The sequence below is a fragment of the Mustela nivalis genome (genome assembly GCF_964662115.1).
Source record: "Mustela nivalis genome assembly, chromosome: 4".
In the NCBI taxonomy this organism is placed as follows: domain Eukaryota; kingdom Metazoa; phylum Chordata; class Mammalia; order Carnivora; family Mustelidae; genus Mustela; species Mustela nivalis.
Window position 1 is genome coordinate 25,192,555 of NC_139023.1, and position 7,404 is coordinate 25,199,958.

The following is a 7,404-nucleotide window of genomic DNA, read 5'->3' on the forward strand; positions in this document are numbered from 1 at the left end:
AGGTGCGGTGACCCCGTGTTTACTTCCTTGTTGATTTCCCTTCTCTGACTCCGAGCTCATTTTCCCATTGCCTGCAGGAAAACAACATCCAGGGGTGCGGAAGGACTGACTTGGCAGCCTTAAAGGTGAACAAAAGGATCCTGGCTTTAGTGAGAGCAGAAGGAAGTTCAAGGGGGCCTGGGTCACATCCAGACCAGAACAGATTTGTCACTGATGCTAATGAGTGCCGCTCCGTGGGGCGCTGCTCTCCTTGGAAGCTCCTCAGAGGCTGATCTCAGGTTTATGGATCAGCATGATGCAAAGCCTTGAAAAGGGGGCAGGAGGTGAGCTGATCAACTCCCAGGCTGAATGGTTTGCATGCATGTCTAGAAGAGGAGACACAGGAAAGAGTGAGAGAATTTCCCCGGGCTACTACTGAGTCAGAAAAGCTCAGCTCCCAAAGGGACTGTTTCCTGAGGCCTCACACTACTGGGAACGGATTCACAATGCAGCAAAGGTAAGAGGCCTGGTTCTTCGGACCAGGTAGCATCTTGTGCAATTTGAGAAACCTTGCTTCTGACTATCCCAGCCCAGTCTCACACCCCTAGCCCTACCCCACCCATCCACCCACCTACACACACAAGCACATACACACACACACCCCAAATTGTTGAAGAGAAGCTAGAAGACAGAAATGCCTAGTTTTGTCTTTTTCAAGACACTCCAGAAGGACCCTCAGGATGCTTACACTTTTAATGTCTGATCTCTTTTTCTTTTTCTTTTTCTTTTTTTTCTTTCTTCTTCTTCTTCTTTTTTTTTTTTTTTTTTTTTTCTGTACTAGTCCTCATGAGAAACTTCTTCCTTCACTTGCAGAAATAATACTGCTTTTTTATTTTATTTTTTTCCTGGCCAAACAGGACAGTAAAAACATAAACAACCCCACTACTGGTGACTGGATATATATAACATTATTCTTCATCAGTATTCAGAATGCATTCACATATTTTGTTTCATTTCTACAGTAGAAATAGGCATTGCCATTGCAATTGGACTCATAAAGAGACTTAGGTCCAGAGAAATTTGATTTGCCTGATAGCATGTGGGTAGGTAAGTAATAGAGAGAACATCTTATCTCTATTCCTGCCTCTTTACAGTAGAATGGTGACTCTACCTTTAAAAAAAATTGATTGACTGATTGATTGACTGATTTAGAGAGAATGAGCAGGGGGCAGAGGGAGAAGGAGAGAATCCTCCCTGCTGAGTGCAGAGCCAGACTCGGGGTTCAATCTCGGGAGTCCGAGATCACAACCCGAGCTGGAATCAAGAGTTGGACGCCCAACTGACTGAGCCACCCAGGTGCCCTGGTGAGTCTACTTTTTAAACCAAATACCAGACTGTATTCTCTGCCACATATTCTGGCAAATGATCTGATGAAACGATAGGATTTTAGAAATTGGAGCTCTCTGAGTAAATCCAGGGATAGATAGCATACCCAGTATCATATACCGCCTTGTTATTTATCACTTTTTACATCCATTCCTGGGCAGTAAATCCAGTTCAGCAAATGTTGGTAAACTACATCCTTGCTGCCAGCTCAAGGTCACAGGGGAGGGCATGGTGCAAACTACGTGCCCAAGGAATACAGTGTGGGGGCCAAGGGTGGAGTTTGTATGTGAGAAGACTCCACAGGACATGAATTTCACACTTGGACTTGGCATAAAGGTGGGGGCTTTGACTGAGGGAGAGCCTTTCAGATTGGTATAATCCCTCACAGTAGGGATTTGCTCAGGGAACATTTACAGCAAGATGGCACCAACAGAGCAGGAGGTGAAGGGCACATTCTGGGAATTAGACTTGAATCCTTGTTTTGCTATCTACTCACTCTGTGCCATGGGATAATTCAGTTAACCCATGTGACCTCAGTTTTGTGATAGGTGAAATGGGAATAATGGTAATACCTAGTTCATGGAGTTGTCTTAAGGTTTAAATGAGATAATACATATAAAGCCTTTGCTGGCACATAGTAAGGGCTCAATAAATAATATTGTAATTATCCTATGCCTTATTCCATGGGAGATGCCAGGAATGTGGATAAGAGGAGCTCTACTCTCAATTTGATCAAACATTGTGAGTTAGTTGTGTGCAACCAACTATCTTCAGGGCAGTAAGTGTTCTGGAACCGTGGATGGAAGGATCTGTGAGGTTTTGGGGTGGTGTTCTGGGAAGCTTGTTGGGGGAGGCAGGAAGAGGTTTCATAGTAGAGGCCCTGTGCATACAGAGGTAGCCAAAGATAGTGAAAAGAGCTGCATGGATGTGATTTTGAATCCCAGCTTTGTCTTTCAACTACATACAGAGCATTGTCTTCATGTGCTAGGGATGCTGTAACAAAACACCATAGCCTAGGTCACTCACACACAGCAAATTTATTTCCTCACAGTTCAGGAGGCTGGGGGTCTGAGATCAAGGTGTTGGTAGGCGTGGTTCCTTTTAGACCACTCCCCTTGGCTTGCAGATGGCCATCTTCTTGCTGGGTCTTCATGTGGTCACCCTCCTGGTCTCTCCCTGTGTGTGTGCAAATTTCCTCTGCCTATAAGGACACCTGTCAGACTGGATTAGGCCCCACCCTAACAGCCTTATTTTAGCTTAAAAACTTCTAAAGGCTCTATCTGCAAATGCAGTCAGGGTCTGAGATGCTGGGGATTAGGATTTCAACATGTGAATTTTGGAGGACACAATTCAACCCATAGCAATGATCAAGTTACTAAACCTCTCTGATTCTGTCTTACCTCATCTATCAAATAGGGACAGTACTTATCAAGGACAACCATTGTGAAGGTTATAAACAGGACACATAAAAGGATACATATCCTAGTCTCAGGCCCACAGGAAGTGCCCGACAGGCTATGGTTGTCATTATTAGCACTTTGTGCCAAACCTCAAATGACTGTGGAGTCCCGTGCACAATCCAAGTTCCAGATAAACACTGAAGAACTGATCGTTAGTTATCCCATGGACATTCTAAGATTACAAAGGAGCCCTCAGTGTTTCTACTTCTTGTTTCTGGCAGATGAACCTACCATAAAATAGGTCAAATGCTGGTGTGACCAACTCTACAGATGTCTCTGTTTATTCAGGAATTTCTCTGTTCTTCACTAAGTAAGCAGAATGAGAACACTTCTTTCTGCACCTCGCCAGAGAACCAACATGTCAGACAGACCCTGATCCTGCTTCTGGAGCAGCTACTCTAATCTCTATCCACCCAAAGCAGCCTCTGGGTGTCCATGCTCTGGAAAGTTTGGAAAACACTGTAATTCCAATCTAACACGTTCATTACAGTAGGTATGGGTACAGATACAGATGTTGAATAGATGTATGTATGTATCTAGGAAAACCTCAGACTTCTAGAAAAGTCTCAGATACAGTACAGTATGAAGAATTTTGCCCTGTATTTTTTCTAAATCCTTTGAGAGTAAGCTGTAAAAACAATGTCTTTTCTTCCCCCATGTACTTTAGTGTGTGCTTTCTCCTTTTTTTTTTTTTAATATTTATTTATTTGACAGAGATCACAAGTAGGCAGAGAGGCAGGCAGAGAGATACGGGGAAGCAGGCTCCCCGCTAAGCAGAGAGCCCAATGTGGGGCTCCATCCCAGGACCCTGAGACATGACCTGAGCCAAAGGCAGAGGCTTAACCCACTGAGCCACCCAGGCGCCCCAGTGTGTGCTTTCTATACACAAGGACCTTCTCTCACATAACCACAAAGTTAGGAAATCAATGTTGAGACATTCCTATCATCTAATCCTCAGATCCCAGTAAGTTTTCATCAGTTGTCATTTTCCTTAATAATTTTTTGAAAAGATTATTTATTTGGGAGAGAGAGAGCACGCACACCAGCATGAGCAGGGGAAGGGGCAGAGGGAGAGGGAAAGAATCTCGAGAAGACTCCATGTGGAGCACAGAGCCCAGTGTAGGGCTTCATCCCATGACCCATGAGATCAAAACCTGAGCTGAAACCAAGAGCTGGACGCCCAACCGACTGAGCCACCCGGGTGCTCCCATCAGCTGCCACTTAATCCTCAGACCAACTGTTTTCAGAATCAAGCATTGTATTTAGCTATCACCATCTTCTTTGTTCTAAGAGCAAGCCTTCTTCAAGATTTCCTTCACTTTCATGACCTTGGCACTTTATAAAAATGCAGGCCAGTTATTCTGCAGAATGTTCCTCAATCTGGGTTTGTCAGAGTCTCCTTATGCTTTGATACATTTTACAATCTTAGCAAACAACATCACAGAAATGATGCTATGTTCCTCTCGTCGCATCCTATCAGGAGGCAGGTGATTTTAAACTTCACTGAGATTACTTTATGAGAGTCAGGTCTGTTGGAGCTCTCCACCATAAAGTTACTCTTCTTCCCTTTTTAATTTTTATGTGTTCTGCAGAGTACTTGAAGTTACATAAGTGTCTCGTTCTTTTTTTTTTTTTTAAGATTTTATTTATTTATTTATTTATTTATTTGACAGACAGAGATCACAGGTAGGCAGAGAAGCAGGCAGAGAGAGAGGAGGAAGTAGTCGCCCCATGGAGCAGAGAGCCCTATGTGGGGCTCGATCTCAGGACTCTGGGATTGTGACCTGAGCCGAAGGCAGAGGCCTCAACCCACTGAGCCACCCAGGCACCCCACGTGTCTCGTTCTTAATCCAACGTTCCCTGTGCCCTTCTGACATGTTCCCATCATTCTCCCTGGTACAATGAGATGTTCCAGCCTTAAAACCAGCGATTGCTCCAAGGAGCTCTAGTTCCTTTTAGAAGAGATTTAGAATCCGAAGTTCGACTGCTAGATGTGTTTGTTGTGAATTAGAATATTGCTGTTCTCAGACTCTCTCAGTGGACAGAGCTAGGACCCATGTGTGTGTTTCTGTATTGGTCTATATATACTGAAATTTGTAAATTCACGTGGCTGCTTCCAATTCTAATCCAGCACCACTGGATTTATGCTGGTTTTCTCCCTTTCACGATGTGTAAGTCTCTTCTATAAAACTGGCCTGAGCTGGCTCCCATCACCCTTATACATTGATTGATCAGTCCGCTTGCTATCAGTCCAACTGCTATCTTGACCTCTGCCCCTCCCGCTCCCCCTTCCCCATGTAGCTGCCCTCTTGCTTGGATTCTGATGTTCTGTGCTAGGCTGGCCTCCGCAAGGATACTTCCTCTTCTCACCCAGACTCTGGCACCTGTACTAGGCAGCCCTTCTAGGTGCTACTCCTCACCCTGTTTAGGCTCTGACACCCTGTCCGAGCTGCCATATCTCCTCCACCCCCTGCATGAGTGACTACCTTACTTGGCCCCATAGCATAGTTTGAAAGACTAAATTATTTAGGAGCACAAAGGAAGGGAAAGAAGACATTTATTCACTTAGACATTTTTGAGAAACTCAGAAGTCACTCTGTGACCTGTGTGACACACATTAGCACACATATATTTGTTTTTCCTCTTTGACTTGTGGGGAGCAGAGCAGCCTCCATTATGCAGATTGGGCCCATGTCTCCATTATCAGGCCCAAGAGACTAAGGTTCACACCACTCATTCTATTCCATTTCTATTTGGGCAATCACGGCTCCTTTTCCTAGTGTGTATTGTAGTATTGTACTACTTACTACTACTTACTACTCTAAGCCCAGTCTAGACTCTTCCTCATTTATTTCCTCAAAACCAAATCTTTAAACACTTTCTAGGTACCAGGGGCTTGGCTATGGAGCTTTGAACCCTGTGTCCACCTTCAAGAAACACTCAGTCCACTGTGGAAGAAGACAAGAGTCAGACAGTTACATTCCCATGTGACTAAGTGCAGTGTTAGCTGTCTCAACACCCTGCCGGGGGAGGGCAACCAACAGGGCAGATCCCAAGGGGAATCCTGATGGGCAGAGTCAGCAAGGTGAGGAGGGCTAGTGGGAGGCACAGGGAGTCCTGCATAAAGGGCCAGAGGCAAGGGCAGGGCTGGAAACGCAGGTGCAGGCCGGCGGAGGGAGCTCCCTCAGCATGACCTGTATAGCTGGATTTTAGACTAGAGGACAGGAGGCTCTGGAGCCAGGTTTTCTGGGTTCACACTCTGGCTCTGCCACCTACTAGCTGTGTGATCTTAGGCAAGTTACTGCTTTAGTTGTCTTGACTGTAAAACTGGAGATTATAGTAGTACTTACCTCATGAAGCTAGGGTAATTGTTGAATTAGTTCTTTTATATAGTACATAGGAAAATGCATAGTGTATATGAAGCATCTAACAGATATTAGATGTTATTTTTATTTCTCGATGGGTAGGTCAAAAGGAGGTTAAGGCACTGGCAAAGCAGAGGTGCTAAAAAACATTGTTAATTGAAACAGATAAATTTAAAAGAATGGGTTTGAGCATTTCAACAGGAACTCTGAAGTCCAGATAAAAACCCAAATTTTGGTGCACTTCTATAAGCTTATTTTATGGCTTACTGTTGTTTTCTTTTGACATATTTTGGGGGATGGTAGTCCACTGGAATCTTTTCATTGTTTTGCTCTCTGAAGTTCCTAGAGTGACAAAAGAGACACTCTGTGGAGACCTCTGTTCTATCTCTTTCCCAGTCACAGAGATCCATGAGGAATGGCCATTATACATACTCGTTGAGTCCCGGGACAATAGGATTGGTTATGATTGTTCTGACATAGATCATCTTAAAATTCAATTATTGCCAAAGCACTTCTCTACCCTGATTGCTCACAGTCTGAGAGTGGGGGCATTCTTGAAAACCATCCTACAGTCTTTTTGAAATAGGACTTGGCAGTCTTTCAGCAGTGGCCTTCTAGCCCCTTGCCATTGGAGCTGTGGGGCAGTCCTCCTTTCCCACAGCCACATCCCCTGGAAGGCAGGGGAACCAGAAACCAAAGCTCAAATGTGCACATGGTGCATCAAAATTAAAAACTTTGATGCATTAGACATAATCTAGTTGCAACCATATATCTGATAAGGGACTTATATCTAAAATATATAAAGAACTCCTACAACTCAACAGTCAAAGACAAACAACCCAATTTTAAAATGAGCAAAATAGACATTTCTCCAAAGAAGATACACATATGGCAAGTAAGCATGTGAAATAAGCTCAGTGTCACTAATCATTATGGAAATGCAGATCAAAACCACAATGAAATACTACCTCATACCCATTAGGGTGGCTGCTATCAAAATATATTAAAAAAGCCAAACCCACAAAATAACTTATCTTTTTTTTCTTTTATTTATTTTTAGCATAACAGTATTCATTATTCTTGTACCACACCCAGTGCTCCATGCAATCCATGCCCTCTCTAATACCCACCACCTGGTTTCCCCAATCTCCCACCCCTGCTGCTTCAAACCCCTTAGATTGTTTTTCAGAGTCCATAGTCTCTCATGGTTCACC

General features: G+C 43.9%; 1 protein-coding gene across 2 annotated transcripts in view; it reads left to right on the top strand.

Annotated features, from left to right (window-relative positions):
• The first annotated feature begins 222 nt into the window (after nt 1-222).
• LNX1 (ligand of numb-protein X 1) overlaps nt 223-7,404 on the top strand; it is a 178,623-nt gene continuing 171,441 nt past the window's right edge. For both annotated transcript variants that reach the window (XM_082728300.1, XM_082728301.1), the window contains exon 1: nt 223-496. The gene's annotated coding sequence lies outside the window, so the exon portion shown is untranslated. The remainder of the gene's footprint in view (nt 497-7,404) is intronic.